Genomic DNA, 19,779 nt, shown 5'->3' on the forward strand with positions numbered 1-19,779 from the left:
CGCATGCCTACGTGTTTTCCTATGCACTGCCCCCTTATTGCCACCTTAAACGCGTTCCATTCCATCGCTCTAGAAGCAGTGGACCCCTCATTTTCAACAAAGTATTGAGTTATCCCCTCCTCCAGTGTCGCGTGAAACAACGGGTCGTCCAGTGTCTCAGGACGTAGCTTCCAAGTAGGGACGCGCGAGATCTCAGTCACCCAATCTAGAACGGCCAGCATCTGGTTATGATCCGAGATTGTCCTTGTAAGGTACTCAGTTCTTGCTACAGCTGACATCACGAGCGGAGAGCACAATATTGCATCAATCCGAACGTGTAGGTCATGCAAGCTAGAGAAGTATGAGTAGTCCCGCTCAATCGGGTGCTGTGTGCGCCAGGCGCCACCCCCTTTGCCAATCCAATCTACCCTTCGTGAGGCAGTGCACAGGGGAGTCCCTAAGGGGTGGGTGTGATCTATCTAAAGTTGCGTCTGTTACCGAGTTAAAGTCTCCTCCAAGTAAAATAGGGCCCGCCAGATAATGTGCAAGTGTCCCAGAAAGACCCGTCATGAAGGGCAGCTGTATTTGGCGCATATATGCTACACAACACTATGTCCCTGCCCCTGAGTCTACCCTCCACTGCTACAAACCTGCCCTCAGGGTCTATAATGTGTCTTGTCGCTTGAAAAGGGGTGCCCGCCCTTATCCAAATTAACACGCCCCTAGCAAATGCCGAGTAGGTAGTGTTAAATACCTGTCCCCTCCACCTCCTCTGCAGAGCGATACCTTCCTGTTTTGTGAGATGTGTCTCTTGCAGCAGTGCAATATGTACCCCCCTGCGAACCAGATAGGCGTGTACCTTGCGTCTTCTTGTCATTGTGTGCAATCCCCGCACATTCCAGGTTATACATCTTAACATACCCGCATTAGCCATTGTCCCATAGTAGCCTCTGCAGCATCATACATAGTCTTGTCCCTACGTGAGTGGTGGTGTTCCCCCAACAGTTCTCCCAATCTTCACGTGTCTCATTCCCTCTTTGCTCAGAAATAAACATTTGCCAATGAAGAAAAACCCCAACAGTACCCCCAACCACCCTCCCCAGAATAGGCCCCAATATCAAGCTATCCGTTCCCATCCAAACTCAGTTGCTCTTCTCAACCCCCCAACTATATCACAGTCGTAACTGTGAGTTGCCTTAAGGGCTAGTGGAATGTGGCTCAGGCCAAAAGACAGCTACGTAAGCCCCCCGCCCCGGCACCCTCTGATCCCCCGTGGTTAGCAGCTGTATGACATCCCGGTGTTAACCCCATCTGCATTACCTTTCAGTTCTTAGATACCCCCAACGCAAATAGTGTCCGCCGCCTGACTCCTCCGTGTCAAAGGCTCAGGATCTCTTCAGACGTCTGCGGCGTTACCAGAGGGCCTTTGGCGCTGTGTATTTCCGACTGGTCCGTCTCCGAGCCCAAGACGTGGTCCTCCGATTCCGTACCCTGCTTGGAAGGGGAAGCGTCAGATCTTAACAGTGTTTCTACCGCCTTCAACGCAGCATTTCTCTCCTTATCTGTTTGAGACGCAGTAGGTTTCCGAGAGCCTTGTCGCCTTCTGCATAGCCTCTGTGATTTCCGTCCCTGCGTTGTCGCACGTTCTTTTTCCTCTCGGAATTTGGCTCCGTCCGTGCCCGCCTTGTACATGTCCCACCATGCCCATGCATCCGCTGATGTAAGGAAGAAAAGTGCCTTGTCGTCTATCACCACCCGGAGTTTCGCCGGGAAGAGCAGAGAGTACGGAATGCCTTCAGTTCATAGTTCTCGTTTAATGGTCAAGAAGGAGGCTCGCATCCGCTGCGTCTCAAAGGTATAGTCAGGGAATAGTGTCACCTTGCTATTCGCTACCTGGAATGGCCCCGCGTCTCGGGCTCTCTGGAGCAGCAAGTCTCTGTCCTTATAGTGCAGCAGTTTAGCTATAATCGGTCTTGGTGGCTGTCCTGGTCTAAGCGGTCTAGTCGAGACGAGATGGGCACGTTCAAGTGTGAAGAAAGGGGAGAGGCCTTCCGGTGCCACTGTTGTCTTAAGCCAGTTGTCCAGTTATTCGACCATATTGTCCCCTTTTGTTTTTTCCGGAATGCCCACTATTCGGACGTTACTGCGTCTACTCCTGTTTTCGGCGTCCTCAGCCCTCCTCTCCAGTGTTTGTATGCGGTCTAGGGCGTCCGCTAGCTTCCCCTCCATAGATTTGTGGGCAGGGGCCAGCTCATGCAAGGTATCCTCCGTGACCTTTACTCTGTCTTTAAGTTTATCGTGATCAGCACGGAGGAGGCCCAAGCCTGTTGCTACTTGCGCAATGTCCTGTTGCAGAGTGTATCTCGTTGCCGCAATTGCCTCCAGTATACGGTCTTGTAGTTGTTGCAGGTCCGTGGTCCCCGCAGGACCCCTTTCCGGCATTTCGGAGGCTGTAGCCCCCTCCCTCTTCCCCTTGTTCTTCACCATGATTTCAAGTTGCCCTGGTGCTCTCAACGTACTTTGCAGTCTTAAGGACGCCTCCGCGGTTTATTTCCGTGTGTGGGCCCTCAGCGGCTGCCCCCGTCGGTTTCACGGCTGCCCGACTGTGTGCTCAATGGACAGTAGCAGTATCAGTTGATTTCCAAGTGCACGGAACCGCCCCAGTCAAGCTCGGCCCCCTATTCCCAGTTTGTATTGTTTTCCTTCACTCTCCCGGGTTCTGCTGCCAAGTACAACCGGGTCTACGTGGTGCTTTGCTGCTGGCGGATCCCCAGCGCCTTCAGATTTCGCGCTTCTTGGGGTTCCCTAGGGTCGGGTCCGTGCTGTGTCAGACGGATCGGTCCTCCTTGGGTGCTCCACGTCCTAATCGTGTTCTCTTGTCGATACACCAAGCTGAGCTACTTGCAGGGCTCAACTTCACTCGTGCTCGATCTCTCCACCAAGTGGCTATCTTGTGCCATCCGCCATCAGCCTGTCCGCCTCCCCCACACACCTTCGCGCCACCTCAGCCACGGGGTATATCCCCGGCCTCCTCAGCCCCCGGGCAGCCTCCGCTTGGCACAGGTCCGTTGTTCATGAGCTCGGGACACTCCCGCAGCGCTCGCCTGTGATGAGGGGTCGCGGGCCTCTCACTCCTCTCAGGCCCTTTGCGAAGCCAGGATTCTTCCTCTTGTTGTACTCCGTCCTCCGGGCAGTCTTGTCAGTGTTTTCGCTCGTCAGCCCTATCCACCACTGCCTCAGTGTATTTCCGCTTTTCCCGGTGTGATCCGCGGGCGCTCCCGAATCCAGGCGTCTCACGAGGGCCTGGCCGCTTCTCTGATGTTGTGCCCCTCCACTCGTCGACCGGCCACCTTCACCCAGACCGCTTCAACTCTGGGATCTCACGTCCGCAGGGGGGGAAGCCGCATCAGTGTCGCGCGCTTCTCCAATATCAGCGGGGGCCCCGCCGAGCTGTCCCCCCCCCTTTCTCGAACTCGCGGGTCTATCGTCGCCCCGCGGGCGGACTGGGGCTCTCGCCGCAGGTGGGCTCCTCGTTACACACCAGCGCTCTGTTTCTTCTCGCCCACTGCCGGTCCCTCTGCAGCCACTCAGTTCGGCCACACATGCCCCGACTCCGTTATTTCTCCCCTTGCCATCGTTCTACTCAGCCTTGCCACTGCGCCGTCCCCGCCGCGCAGCGCCTCTCCGCTTTCGTCACCTGGGAGCTCGCTGTCCGCCTCAGTCTCTCAGGGCTTCTTCGGTCGTCTTCGAGTCGGCCCCTGCCGGCGGCCCCCCTCTCCTCTCTCCAGGCCTCTGCACGGCAGCCGCAGCCCCCTCCGCAGGGGCAAGGGGCTCGCCCCCCTCCTCTGTTATGCCGGGTCGATTTCCCAGCTCCTGCCAGCCTCTCGATTGCTGCAACAGGCCTGCCTGCGCACTGCTATGTCAAATAGTGCCCTTGTTGCCCGGCCGTCTCTCGGCTGATTAAAGTCTCCTCACGGCATCGACCGCGGCAGAGGCGTCCCGATCCCATGCATCAGTGCATGCCGCCATCTTGCGGGACTTTCTCCAGCCCAGCTCGCCGCATGTACCGATCAATGCCGCGAGCTGTGGCCCCAGGGCCCGCCGCACCAGCGCCTGTGCACCTCAGTTGGTCCGCCGCGTTCTCCAGGGCGTGCCCCCTCAGGGGCGCGTCTCACTGCTGAGGTCGCTCGTCAGCTCTCCCTGGTACCGGCGGTGTCTGCCATCTTGGGCTCCTGCGTGCGACAGCACTTATTCTCCGTTCGCGACTAATTCCCTCTTAGATGGCCTCGTGTTTTCTCTCAGGGGCGCCTCTATGTTTCCCCTTGTCTCCAGGGTGCTGATGAGGGTGGTCGCGGGTGTCCCCTCGCCGTTTATCAGGATAATTAGGGGGATCGGGCGCGGAGCTCCAAACTCACGCCGCCATTCCCCTCGGCGTCCAAGCCACGCCCCCAAGCCGCTGCTGTGTGATGGCCGCTTCTCTCGGCTCTGATTTCATCCAGTAACTTGCTGTAATTAGCTGCCTGCCCCTGAGCTCTTACTGCGGTCACAGAGTTTTCGCTGTGAGGAATCAAGCCGCCCATGGTCATTTTCGCCCGATTCCGTTTTTTATCTGTGAGTGGAGCAGGATGTGTCTGTGGATGCCGGTAATGAGCGCCATTGTGTCACAGCAAGGCACCGAGCTCCGAGGGGGCCACAAGCTGTTCTGAGTTTGTATCTGAGCTGCTATCTGGACAGAGAGGATGGCGGAACGAGACGGGAGAAGCCCCGAGTTGCTGACACGGAGGAGGACGCTACGGTAAGCGTCTCGATAAGTGTCAGGGAATTAATTGCTCAGGGAAGCATGGCAATGTGGCAGTGAGACGATACGCTAGGACCTCTCGGCAGAAATCTGCAGAAATTTAAAAAACTCGCATGCAGGAGCAGGAGTCGAACCCTGGCAGGAAGGGACAGGAGGCCTGAAGAAGGCAGATATGAAGATTTATATCAGGAAGAGCACAGGCTTACTTTCACTCGAGCACAGGAAGTCTAGCGAAGGCCGGCAGTCTCCGCCAACCTGTTTCTCAGCGCCGCGCCCCCCTCTGCAAACTCCCCCTGCATTCCACGAGGCGCCCCCACTCCTAAAAACAAAACCTATTGTGGGGGCGGGACTTTCGTCTTGTGTGCGAAGCCCGCGCCCACGGAGTGCCTGGCCCGAGGAGCAGTGGTGACGCGGGGCTCCCATGCGAGGAAGAGCCCCGCGGAGGCTGCAGATGTCCGGGATGGCGGTAAGTGGCCCTTACTTGTAGGGGGTGGGGTGTCGGTGCACTCGAGTGTGTATGTGTGCGCGTGTGTGTGTGTATGTGTGTGACGGTGGGGGGGGGCTCGGTGCACTGGTGTGTGTGTGTGTGTGTGTGTGTGTGTGTGTGTGTGTGTGTGTGTGTGTGTGTGTGCGCGCGCGTGCGACGGGGGAGGTGTGTCTCTGTATGTATGTATGTGTGCGTACGTGCGTGCATGGGAGTTCATGTGTGTGTCTCTGTGTGTGCGCATGCGTGTGTGTTGGAGCTTCCCAGGAAACGGCCACAGCGAGCGCGTTCGCGCGCGTGGCCCGCTCCAATTGCCATGCGCGTGGCCATGTCCTGTCTCCTGTAAAGCTGCATCAATAACAATAAGTATCTGGCGAGACCGCGCTTTCCCGCAGTTAACGCCACGACCTAAAAAGGAAATAAAGGCCAAACGAAACGTGGCAATACCTTTCAGTTTCATTTTTCGTATGCAGCATTTTATGTTGCGGCACTGGTAGGAAGCCTCATTATTATTCTAATAAAGAAGAGAATCTTTTTTAGAAGGCGAAGGTGCGTAAAAAAGGTGCGGCCTACATTTATAGATTGGGCTACTACGAGGGGACATGGTGCCGTCCAGAAGAACTCCTAACTTAAGTAATGCACTGCTGTGATCTGAAAGTAAGACTTAATTTAGCACGTCCCAATCCAGTCCACTACAGGTGAAGCAGTGATTGTTAAGAACTCGGTTTTGGTTCGGATCAGTCCAGTCCATCCCAGGATGATGGCGCATGCCTTAGTTAAAGGTCTTATTTGTTGATTGACAGACTCTTGCAGTCTAGATACATTAAATATAAACTCAGTAAAGTAAAGTCAGCATACGTTTAAAAAAAGCGTACCCTTGTTTGGCAAAGGAATTAACCAAGGTCCGCATGTACATGTTAAACAGAAAGTACGAGAGGAATCACCCTTGTACTCTATGACATGTTTGTTAATCGGAGAAGTTACCTAATAATCTTCAATTGTTCTGCTTGCTTCTCTTATGTGTGTATCGAAGTGTCGCCTCCGTGTTGGATGTCAGCTGCTGCCTACGCTCACGTGGGGACGACGAGCCTACACAGACTAAAAGATGTAGAAACTAACTAGAAAACGTCATGGTGCGCACGTCCCGAATGGCCAATCACTGCATGGCTTCACATGCTTAAGTCACACAGTGATTGGCCATGATGCAGTGCTGAGGCAGTGTGCCACCACCCACGCGCGGCATCCAATAATGGATTTTGCGTGGTGGCCCAGCCAATCCTGGCGCTGCATGCAGCACCAGGATTGGATAGGGGGGCACACTGACTACTCGCCCTTGCGCCTTTCAAACCCAGGGGCCCGGCTAACGCAGCACCCCCGGCCCCTTCAGTCCCTCTCTAAGGGAACTTGACTGTGTCCGTGACTAACGCGCATGCTCGGGCTAGTATCAGCTGCTGTGACTAAATTAGTTGGAACTTAAGTTGGAAGAGTAAATCTGCCATGTCGGAGTATTTGTCAGGTCGAGGTGGTGGATGTTGCATTATTGGCCTGTATCCCCTGTAATTACCAACTCTCCAGTGTTATTAATGGGCAAAAAATTACTCTGTGTTTGAGAAAAAGCCTCCATTTTGAGTACTTCCAAATGTGGCACGCATACCTTGCCTTCTCTGGAAAGGTCAAAAGCTCCATCCTCTGCTCCCAAGAATTTAGGATAACTGCTGAACCCTCCGTAGAGTACAAGTGGGTCCTGACTCCTCCCTGCCACAACTCTCTTAGTGTCCCACCATCCCACCTTGGCACTTGCTATAGACTCCCTCCTTTGCTCCTCCTGCAGATCCTTCCTTTCACACCACAGCGGTGCTTCTGAAAACTGACTCCTTCACCGTCCGCCCTCAAATACACTTCTCTATCCCAGACAAATATGATGACTTTCTCCAAAGACTCTTTCCGTTACACCTTGCCTCAGTCTTGTGGGCATCTTTCCCACAAGGGGTGCAAGTAATCACCCACTCTTGACTGCAATCCACTGAAGGCTTTGCCAGCCCGCCTGGTGAGAGGGGTAAGGCACCCGCCACCTGGTAGCTGGAGGATGTGGATCAAACAGCCAAGCTCGTATGACGGATTAGAAGACAGTTTTACATTGTAGGGAAAACTGACATTTTGGTTGGCTTTTGATTCCCTCAAGCGCCCTCTAGGTTGAATAAACACTTCCTCCTAGCCCAAGGACTTAATTAATCTAGACTTTGAATTAACTATGGCCGCCACTGTAGAGCAGAAGTGTTCTAGGTGCATGACTGTTGACGACTGTCCTTCTTCAGGACAAGCCCGGAACCGTGGAGAAATTCTTGCTTCCTGACCATAAGAATAGGAAGCTGAATTGACCAGCAAGAACAGAAGCAGAAGCTCCTCTGGCCAACATCGCTGAGCATTGGAGTATCAACTTAGGGTCACATTATGCTGTCGGTTGAAGTTGCTTCTGACCAACATCTTTGCAGTTGCGGTCCCACCGACCTCCAGTCGTAGGTTCCACACATGCAATTACGATGCGACAGCGCATTGTGCAGTCGCAAACTCCCTATTCTCTATTGGGGCTTGTTTGGCGGTCCGAAACCGTCCGCAGCACAAGCTCCCATAGAGAAATGGGAGTTTTTGTAAATCCCTGCACTTTGTGGCAGGCACCTCACAGTGCATGCAACACAGTGCTGGAACTTACAGGGGGGAGGCACCACAGGTGGCCCTCAGGTCCACAACTGGAGGCTGCTAGGGGCGCCATAATCTCTTTCCGTCAGGCTTTCCATGTTGGAATGGCCGGCATGGGAAGGCTGTCGGAAACCAACATATTAATCCCGACTGCGGAAACGCCATCCTAAAGGGATTATTTGCAGTTTCTGACTGGCCGACTGGCTCCTTGAGCCCGTTTGAAGCCAGTTGGCTTGACCGGCCGGTTTGGACTCTGAATGCCGTCATTAAAATACGGCGGTTGGAGTTCAAACCAAGGATGTCGGTCGGTAAGACTCCAATCAGCGGTCAGAGGCTTACCGACCGACATCCAAATCAGGCACTTGGTGTCCTAGGCGAACAACACTCAATTTATGCTCTCCTTTGAGCTAATTTATACTGCCCAGACACAGCAATTTCTGGTTGGCCTCTCTAAGGTGGCAAAATGTATGCAAAACAACTGCCTGAAATTTGATTTCAGCAAATCTGAGATTATTGTTTTGGGAAATGCCACCCCTTTGACCTGCTGTGATGGTGGCCGACCTCCTTTGGTGAGCCATCCGCTTTGGTCAAGGGTTTAAAAATTTTTTAAGTAAAATGTGATCAGGAACTCTCCTTCAAACCCAAACTAGTGCTATGATAGGGACCTGATTTTGCACGTAGAAATTGTTGATAAAAATCTTGAATCTTCTACCACTCCAGACTCTAAAACCAATTGTATTGGCTGTGGTGATCTCTAAATTGAATTATGCAAACTCACTTTATTTGGGTACCCCCGAGTACCTAATTAGGAAGCTCCAACTGGCCAAATATGCGACAGCCAGAGCCATACTTAAGGTAGCTAAGGCAAAATCAGTTCGGGCCGAAGCTTGTTCCTGGGTCACATGACTAGGTGTAGTTGGCAGTTAATCTTTGTGTATTCCTCCCACAAAGCCACACAATGAGTGACTGGGTATTGGCAGAATGGATCATCCTAGCAGAATGGGGGAGGGCAAGCTGTGCACAGCCCCACTTTCACTTCAAAGACACTGCCTCAGCACCCACTCAAAAGAACTTCACCCTAAGTTTCTTTACCTTCAAAATTGGCACCATGTATTACACTAGGACCCTCAGACCCACTCTTCAGTTTACTTCTGGACCTGCAGAAGGATTCTCAAAGGACTGCCCTGCTGCCTGGGGCCTGCTGTGTGCTTCAGAGGACTGCCCTGCGGCACCAAGAGGACTGCCCTACTGTCTGAAGCCTGCCCTGTGCCCTCAGAGGACTGCCTTGCTGCTTGAGAACTGCTTTTCAGCTTGAACCCAGGATTTCCTGAGTGGCTCAAGGGCTAGTTGGCTGGCCTCCTGATCAGAGCCTCGAGTCAGAAAAGGCTGCAACCATCTGAAACCTATGCCAGGACAGCCTGAGTGAGTCTTGACCCTCCAAGTGGTGCCCCTCCAGTCCTGGACCCTTGAAAGTGGTGCTAAAGGTGCCCAGACAGCCCAAATTCAAAACATCTGGCACAGAAAACTTTATCCAAAAAGTGCTCTGGGTTCAAAAGAGGAGACCTAGACCTACCTGCTTGCCAATCCAGCCAATTCCATCACCAGTCAGCCTGCCTTTGTGGTAGCTCCCAAAACATTCTTCTCTGGAGCAGCAAATCTTCGCAGAAGGGATATCTGGCGGCATGGAGCCCTAAATGGCTATAGCCCGCAACTTCAGTCTGCTGGAGATTTTCAACTTCCATAAAAGAGACAAAGTCCTAATGAAGAAATCTTCACCCCAACTTCGTCCAGCGGCTCCCTAACAACGCCTTCTCCTTAGATTTCGCTGGCTGTCTTGGTCTGCTGAAATTTGCCTTCTTAGACATTATTCTTTAAAATTTCGTCTAAATCCAAGTTAAGCAGAGACCACATCATATATGCGAAACGCGCTTCATCGCGGTTGCCCAAACTTTTGACTTTGCCCCAGTCTCGCGTAACTTGATGTCCACATTGGCACTTTGATCTTTTAGGCGCTATTTTTCACTTTAAGCTTTAAAATTTATAACTCCTGTCTATTGATTTGTTTTTTGTAATTTTGGTGTCAAATAATTTATTCAAGTGAGAAAATCTACCAAAGTTCCATTAACTTAGCGTGGCTCATAACTCGTAGAATGATCTCTAAACACTGGAAAGCCAGAGTGTTACCCAGGATAGAATGATGGACTGCGGCTATGTTCACATAGGGGTAAAGCAGAAGTGACAGCACTGAGAAGAAAAGAAGCCTGTAGCCTGCGAAAAAACCTATAGCAGCAGACTGGCAAGAATTGCTAAAAGGCTTGCAACTGCAGAGAGACGTCTTAGAAGATCGGACTCTCTAGTACTTACCGAGGGTGTAGAACTTTTTATTCAGATAGATGAACATTCAGTGTTGGTGTGTGCCGATACATTCAGCAGTGTGTAATATATTGTCAAAGTATTAAAGGGTAGGGTTGTTGGGAAATGTGGGAAGGGGGCTTTATTACTTCATGTTAACTGAACAGCTCCCATTACAGTGGGGAGCCCTGAACATAGCGACTCATGCTTGGCTAATTATTCTCTTCTTTTCTGTTTTACTGGTTTTGTTCTTTACCACCTAAAAGCCCATAACTCCTATAAATGCAGACAGTAAGTGATATAATAGCAGTAAATGAGCAGTGGTATTGTATCTTTGTTGTATCACATATTCGGCTGATGTCAGCTAGCAATCTGTTTTATGCTATTCATGAAAATGCTAATAACGATGATTTAAAAAATAATTTATAAAAATGTGCTCTATTTTACTAAATAGCTGTGGTATTTTTCTTCTGTAATATTGTCACTTTATTGCTGTTTAAGTGCTGCATAAATACTTTACACATTGCCTCTAAGTTAAGCCTCACTACTCTGGGGCGTAGCTAGACCTTCTGGTGCCCGGGGCTATCCCTCAGAGTGCCGCTCATGGCAGGTAGCGTGGGGGGTGGGGGGGCTGGGTTAAAAGGACGGCGAGCAAAGGTCCGAGAGACACGTAGTATCGCCGCTAATAGTTACCTCGATCATGCAAGTTACATGCACATACAGGACATGATCCAAGGCTACACAGTAGGTAGGAAGGCACATCTTTTATACCTTTTACTAACTCCCTCTGCGTTTTTCACTTTTCAAAGAAAGCAGGGGATGCAGTTGGCACTCACAGGCACATTATGCCCAGACCCCTCACTCTTATCTCTTCCTTTCAAGCACCTCAAGCTCTCTTCCTCTTTTCTATCCAGGTGCCTCTTGTTGGATGGACTTAACTTGTTTAAGACACCAAGATAAATATTTGTAGAGTGGACTTGGCACAAGGGTCTGCACATATCCTCGTCAATGTAATATGTCATGAGAGAGGATACACAGAGAACACAGACACTTGCATGAGGTAGCTAACAATTGCATTTACTGTTGCATTGTACCAGAGATGAAATTGACCAATGAAGGCACCTAAGGTATTCCTGTTGGTCAGGTATGGTCAGTTCATACGAGAAAATGATTGTGCGGACACACCCTTGGGCTTCAGAAGTGTGGTGTCAGGCTGGGGGCCACAGAAATCCAATCTTGAGTTGAGAGATGTACACTGAGAGTTTGTCTATGCCTGTATCCTGCTGCATATTTTTCTACTTCTAGTTCCACTAAGTGCATGATCCCGATTAACTTAGATTAGAATGCTGTATTTACTGCATCCAGTAGACACACTTACTTACCCCAAATTAGGTGTATAGTGGTTGTGAGAAATTGAACACACTCAAAGCGTTTCACTTGGAAAGGAGGCATAACGTCCAGAATCAGTATTTAACTCGCCCAATTTAACATGTTTTCTATTTTTCCGCCAAATACATTTCCACAAGTTTGACCTGCCAAAAACTGTCAAGGGAAAACAGCAGAGATGCAATATGTATCTCACAGATCAGAATCCCAGTCCTGTCAGGAACTTCTGTTTGCATAGATTTTGGTCAAAGCTCATAATCGAGGCCTAACCTTCTGAATTACCTGTACTAAGGGGCTGAAAACATGTCCCTGCCATGGTTTGGCTCACTCCAGGCCACTACAGGCTCCGCTTCCAGGCCTGGATTTTTCTGTAACATCCTAATGCAGTCTGGGATTTTTAGTGATTTTATGCTTCCACTGAACTACTTGGACAAGGACACCTGACACCAGACATTTGTAGGTTTAAAGTAATGACCTGGACAAAGAATGTTACCCTAGAAGAGCTCCTCGCATGACCATGTTCTTGGGTTTTTAAGGATATGGGAACAAGAAACTCATTTATCTTTTAAAAAATATAGTTGGACAGATACTCTTTTCCACCACTTACTCCTAGCTGAATCAGCTGTTTGGATCCCCGCACTAAAATCCAGGCTTTCATAGCAGCAATTCCCTAGCAGGGGAGGGAGCTGCTCCACGGTTAGGCAGCAAACCTTGGCATTTGATATCTGGTAAAACCCTTCATGTTTCATAATCAGCCTCTGTCTTGTGTCTAGGGGTTAAAAAGGTACGAGTTGCCAGGCTACTGATGCTCACTGATTCACTGAATGAGGTGTGGGGCAAGCAACAAAGGGCTCCTGTCAAGGGGAGTAATGTATGCATTATTTCCCACCCACACCCAGCTTTACTGACTAGGGATAAGGAAATATCCATTTAATGCCTGCAATGCACAAAATGAAACCAGAGAGCTTGGTATTAGTCCCGGCTTCCCTCTTCAACACATTGTGTACTCCTGACCTCTGCAGTAACCAGCTCAGAAGACTACAATCATAAGAAATCAAACAGACCTGCAGTGCTGCAGTGCTGCAGTGCTATTTACGGCTGCCAGCATACTAAAAACCATAAGCTACACATTTGCCTCTCACACCTGCGCATCCACCATACTACTATGTTCCATAACTCTGTAACCACACCTCAGTGGTCATCTCGCACAACATGGAAACACTAACAACATAGAATCACAAAATAAAGACAACCCCTTTCGAACCATGCAGCCTACATGGATCAACTTGCTGACCATGTAGTGTTTCAGTGCCCCACATAAGGGTAGTAAGCACCATAAAAATGCAGCAATACAATTATTTTATTACATCGTCTCCTTTTTCCACATTATCACATGCCGGGACCCTGAAATACCCGAGTTCAAGGTGCGCACAGTACAAAACCCTGTACAAAAATCTCTCCTGCCAGACTATACATTTGCTCCATGTGATAATAATTTATGCCACATGTATGATGTACAACTTGCCACTTAGTTGGTTAATATAGCATTGTTCTCATGGATGGTGAAAGTCCATCCTTTCATGTTCCAAAGCTATTACTTCTAAAAATGCCTCTCAATGTAGTGATGTAATCTGATGTTCACATGAAATGCTTCTGCATGTAGGAGAAATGAACATAATGATTTTTTAAAAAGACTCAATCATATTTTGTAAGAATTTTGTCTCACTATTTGCATTATTTTCAAGTCTTTGCTCATGGAAAGAATGGACCACAGACCTACACTTGGCCTATGCTCAGTTCTCCGTTCTTTATTGGCCCTATGCTCAGTTCTCCGTTCTTTATTGGCCCTATTTACAACAGAAATATATGGCCACTGCAGTGGTGGGGTGCTTTTTTAATGGGATACATTTAAAGTGAAAAGTTAAGCCTTATATTCATAGTGTAATGAAATTAACACTTCATTTTAAATAATTTCTCCTATTATGTCATTAAATTAAAGCACAGTTTTACAGGTATTTTTTGTTTTTTTATAAAGCACCTCTTGGAAATTCTCCCTGTGCACAAACTGGAGCCAGGAACTTAATTTTACATAACTCTCATTATTTAATTAAAATGTGGTGAATAGACATACAATTATGTTCTGGTTTGGTTTTGTGGCTAGGAATAATGTGTTTTAGCCATATTATTTCTTTAAAAATAAGATGCGTAAGAAATGCTGTTTTAATTCAATACTGTATTAATGCATTGTTACCATTGCATTAAACACCCTCAAGTACATTACAGCACAAATCACATTGTAAACCACACAATGCATAGCCATGATCCAAGGTGTACTTCACACGAGCACTTATGGCTAACAAAAAAGAAACTCCCCAATTACTCAACATAATTATGTCTTCTTACCCCTAGTCATAGCCACGTTTGGAAGAATGTCGAGCATAGAGGGCTTTATCTAAAACAGACTGTAGCAGATGCAATTGCAGGTATTGACAGGTTTGTCTCCAAACACATCTATTATTATTATTATTATTATTATTATGTTTCTTATATAGCGCCTGAATCGACCCCCGAAGGGGTATCTCTGCGCTTGCCTTGGGAACCCGTCCTGGCTTTTCCCTGTGAGATAGCCCCTACAGGGCATCCCCAAGGTGAAAGCCAGGCATCCCGCCGCGGGGGGCCGTTGTGGAGATTAAGCAAGCTTAATGCCCAGAGTTGCAGAGTGTGAACCCATGATTAGGTCAGGCACCGAAGCGAGAATTATCGAGTCCATGGACATTTGAGCTCAAGACCCTGCCGCGTCGGGAATTGAACCCTGGTCCCGGGTCTGACCTCTGCTTCAGGGTCTGCCTGCTCTAACCAGTGAGCCACACATCTATAAGTTGACCGAGTGTAATCAGTGTCGTCATTGATTAAATTCCATGTACATAATCTACCCATATGAACCGGAACATCATACAATCACACCTCTCGTATTTTTTCAGGCATTGAGGATTAAAGAGCATTGCAAACTGCTCGGGTTTCAGATGCCCCAAAAAAAGCATTTTACTGGGATTTTTTTTTTTTTAATAATTACGTCCTCTTACTTGGTGTAATAAGTCCAATGAGCCACAGGTATACTTTAAAGATGAGTGCTTTATTGTTACTATCTTAGATGGATGTAAGTAACAAGCATAAGTATCATAGGTAAGTAAGCCCAAAGGGAGAGCCCCACCAGGAACAGCTTCCTTGCCGCTCAGCCCATCCACTCCACACACAGGCATACCAGCATTCCATTCACACACTACACATACCAACATTCCAAGCTCACTCACACTGGCTGAGCAGCAAAGGAGATAACTAGGAAAGGTACAATTTACTAAATACAAGCATACTACACTTAGCTACAAACCTGATGCCAGTCTGCGTGGCAAGTGCTGCATCTCCTACGCTGTGGTATGCATTGCAGAGCCAATTGTGCTTTCAAGGCTGCCACTCCGGCCTCAAAGGTCAGGCAGGATCAGAGCACAATGCAGACAGACAGCAGAAGGCAGGCATCGTGGATCTGGTTCTCCATGGGCAGGCTAACCCTGCTCCTGCTGGGCCTATGTCAGCAGCTTCACCCCACCCCAGATAGGCTCCATTAGCAAGCAGGAGCAGCAAGTTTGTATAACGACGGGCACAGGCAAGAGAGCTAAATAAACAAAATGACGACGATATGATACTAAAGTGAAAGACAAGCTGCAAGCTTACAGTAGTGTTGGCGAGAGTTTACCCCCACTCCACGCCCCCAAACTAGTGCCGTCAGTGATGTAATTTGAGATGTCATCAGTGATGTCACTGACCATGTCATGAATGATGTAATATGTGACATCATCAGCAGTGGATTGCGGGTGCGCGAGTTATAGTGAGTCCAACTAACTGTTTTTGTTTTTGTTCTAAAAAAAGGAAAAAAAAGTTCTTTTCAGAGCTACCTCCAATTCTCATCAAAGAGCTTTGTTCTTAAAAAAATGAAAAAGAGTAAGTGAAGTGGAGTGCATTGATAAAGGAGAGGAAAATGAGTAAGAAAGCACATAAAGGTATGAGAGGAGAAAGGAAGTGAAGTAGGGGGACTGAAAGAAGGTGAGTGTGGGGAAGGAGAGTGAGGAGAAGGAGAGTGAACATGGGGAATGTGAATATTCAAAGAAAATTTAGAAAAGGAACAGAGGTGTGGAAGGGTAAGAAACGATGCATTGCTGGAGTTGCATCATTTTTGTGACACACTCCAGCAATGCATCACTTTTTCGCTTACAGATACGTCTGAAATACTGACGTATCTGTAAGTACTTGCGACATAATGCGTCATATATTTAATATGACGCATGAGTAGAAGACTGAAGGCCTCATTTATGAGGCCATGCGTCACTTTTACGCCACCAGTGCGTCACTTTATGTGACGCACCAGTAGTGTAAGAAATGCACCTTCTTGAGTCATATTTACAAAGTGACGCATCTAGATAGATGCATCACGTTGTAAACCCCTGCACCACATTATACCTACGTCAGCTGTAATGTATGCAATAGGGGTGTATTGACGCAAGAAAGGGTTGTAGAGGTGACGCAGTGAAATCTAAAAGATATCACAGCGTCACTTTTATGACGCTGTTGCGTCCAAATCTTGCGCCTGCTTAACAGCAGCTGTAAGACTGACGCAGGCCTTTTCACATGGGACTTTCCCCCATGTGAAAGGATGCATTGCTGGAGTTGCGTCACTTTTGTGACACACTCCAGCAATGCATCACTTTCCTTAAACACTCAACATTATTTTTTTTACTCTATTTTTTTACACTGTTTTTCCCAGTGGTACACTCAGGGTGCGCGTACCGGGGAGCGCCGCCAGCGCTTAGCCCGCGAAAAATAAATAAATATATATAGTAATGTTTTTTAGCCCTTCAAGGTCCTTCTAGGCCCCCCTCAGAAAACCTAGGGGGTCAAGGGGTGTCTACTCTTTTAATTATATCCCCCTATCTTTTTTCACCTCTTGTGTCTCGATTCTACTGAGACACAAAATGGCGGACTCTCCGGACTGTTTAGAATGTTGACAGACACCCGACAACCAATCAGCTTTCCGCACGCGCACTCCCGTAGAGCGCCGGGTGCGCTCCCAGATACGCGCACCTGTGAACGCTCTGAGAGCGCCTATAGATATAAATGTGTTTTTGAAGTTAATTTTCATAAAAACCACTGGAGCAATTTTCACCAAACATAGCAAAGGCACATCCGCGTACCAGTCCCTACAATTTTGCCAAGTTTGGCGTAATTCCGTTCAGCCTTTCGGGCTGTAGACTTGTCAGACCGTCCTATGGAAATTAACATGGAGAAAACACGTTTTTGGGACCCCCATTTTTTCTCAGCCCCCACTTCACGAATCCCCGCGAAACTTTCAGGGAAGGAGCAGAGCGCAGCGAGACCGTTTTAAGGAAAATTACAGGCAGATCCCTCAATCGGCGCCAAAGTTATTCCCAATAGAATGTTCGGAATTTCCTATGGTAGCCAATCCTAACTATAACTACCTACTGGCAACCGCCAGTAGGTAATATATATATATATATATATATATATATATATATATATATATATATATATATATATATATATATGAAATCCGTAATATTCTATTTCCAATAATTTTGGCGCCGGTTGACGAGTCATTGTGAAATTTTTAAAACTCGTGGGGCGTTCTGGTCCTCTCCTATCCTGAAAGTTTCGGGGTGATTCGTCAAGCAGGGCTCGAGGAAAAAAGGGGTCCCAAAACGTGTTTTCCCCATGCAATTTCCCATAGGAAACTTTAGACACGGCTACAGCCCGAACTGCTGCACGGAATTTAAAAAAAATTGGCAAAAAGGTAGCCCTTGGTTCAGAAAGAGGCCTTTTTGTTAAATGGTGTAAATCCGTTTGGTAGTTGCTGAGAAAATAAAAAGTAAAAACGCATATATATCCGCGGACCCTCCTGATCATGAGCTGTATGCTAATTGGCTGTCAACACTCCAAACCAGGAAGTGTTGGCAGCCATCTTGTGCCTCAATAGAACCAAGGTACAAGAAAACAGAAAAATATGTGCGGGGGCTCTCACCCCCCCCCCCACCCCCCAAGTCCCGGGGCTAATTGTTAGAAATGGGGGGTACCACCACCCCCGGGGAGCCCTCGAGGGCCCTGGGGACCGCCACCCCCCAGGCACGGCTCCTGTAGTGTCCGGGGGTGCCTACCCCCGGGACACTGATGTTTGCTATGACCAGGCAGGAGCCTCACGGCTCCCGCCCTGCCATAGCAAACTACTTTGGTTTTTGGAAGAGAGAGCAGGGAAACCTGCTATCTCTTCCAAAAATCAAAGACATTTGCATTTCCACACGGGGAGCTGCATCTTTGCAGCTCCCCATGTGGAAAAGCAATGACTGACCCCCCCCCCCCCCCCCCACGGTCTCCAATGAGAGGGCCAGCCCCAGGGGATGGGGTCCCCGGGGCTATTAGTGGACCAGGAGGGGGGGGGGGCAATGTGGCCCCCTCCACAAAAATTTCAAAAAAGAAAAGCAAAGGCCGGGCCTGAGGAGGGGGGCAAGGCAGCCCCCTCCAAATAAATGTTAAAATAAAAAAATGGGCATGTCCCAGGGGATGGGGTCCCGGGGGCCGATTATGGCCTCTGGAGGGGGTCACACGGCCACCTTCCAATTTTTTTTTATTAGATAGGGGGCAGGTCCTGTGGGATGGGGTCCCCATGGGCAATAATATTAGGAAAAGAAGGGGGGCTACACATCCCCTCTTCTTAAAAAATAAATATAAAAAGACCAGCATCGTGCCAGAGGCCACGTCCCCTACTTGCAGCACGATACAAATGCGCCCGCTTGAATACTGGGGGTCCTTGGGGGCCAACTAGCCCACCAGGAACCTCCAGTATGTGCCAGGGAGCTGTGTTGAAGAGAGGTGTTCTGAGGCCACGCCCCTTTTTACACCTTTCTGCAACGCAGCTCTGTGGCGCATAATGGAGGTACCTGGTGGGATAGTTGCACCCCAGGGACCCTCAGGATTCAAGAGGAGCTAATCCCCCAACTTAAAATGCGCCACGGGGCGGGTTTGCACAGTGGTGATGTGAGGGGTCTGGGCCTGGGCCTGAGTTGACACGTGTGCAAACACACCCTGTGGTGCATTTTAAGTTGGTGAATTAATTCATCTTCAATCCTGAGGGTCCCTGGGGGCCACCTAGCCCACAGGTACCTCCTATAAGCGCAACGGAGTTGCGTTGCAGAGTGTTGTGGCCTCTGAACACCTCTCTGCAATGTAGATCTCTGGCGCATACTGGAGGTACATGGTGCGCTATTTGGCCCCCCAGAGACCATCAGGATTGAAGAGGAATTAATTCCCCAACTAAAACGCGCCACAGGGCGTGTTTACAAACATGTCACCTCAGGCCCCGCACCCTTCCTTCGCCATTGTGCAAATGCGCATCCTGGCAAGTTGTAAGTTGGGGAATTAATGCCTCTTGAATTCTGAGGGTCCCTGGGGGCCAACTAGCCCACCAGGTACCTCCAGTAGGCCATGCCCCTTTTTACACCTCTATGGAAAGCAGCTCTGTGGCGCTTACTGGAGGTACCCAATGGGCTAGTTTGACCCTAGGGACCCTCAGGATTCAACAGGACTTAATTTCCTAACTTAAAACTGCCACAGGGCGTGTTTACACAGTGGTGAAGGGAGGGGACGGGGCCTGAGGTGACGTGTGCAAACACGCCCTGTGGCGCATTTTAAGTTGTAGAAATAATTCCCCTTCAATCATGAGGGCCCCTGGGGGCCAACTAGCCCACCAGGTGCTTCCAGTAAGCGACACTGCGCTGCGTTGCAGAGAGGTGGACTAGGTCGTGCCCCTTTTTAAACCTCTCTGCAACGCAGCTCTGTGGCGCTTACTAGAGGTACCTAGTGGACTAGTTTGATCCTAGGGACCTTCAGGATTCAAGGGGACTTAATCTCTCAAATGAAAACGGCCACAGAACGTGTTTACACAGTGGTGAAGGGAGGGGAAGGGCCTGAGGTGACATGTTTAAACACGCCCTGCGGGCATTTTAAGTTGGGGAATTAAGTC

At 49.1% G+C, this 19,779-nt stretch overlaps 1 protein-coding gene across 1 annotated transcript in view; it reads left to right on the plus strand.

Annotated features, from left to right (window-relative positions):
* The window catches only part of CRPPA (CDP-L-ribitol pyrophosphorylase A), a 62,798-nt gene that overhangs the window by 38,066 nt on the left and 4,953 nt on the right, over nt 1–19,779 (plus strand). The window lies entirely within an intron of this gene.

This window comes from Lissotriton vulgaris, chromosome 2_1 (assembly GCF_964263255.1).
Source record: "Lissotriton vulgaris chromosome 2_1, aLisVul1.2, whole genome shotgun sequence".
NCBI lineage: Eukaryota > Metazoa > Chordata > Amphibia > Caudata > Salamandridae > Lissotriton > Lissotriton vulgaris.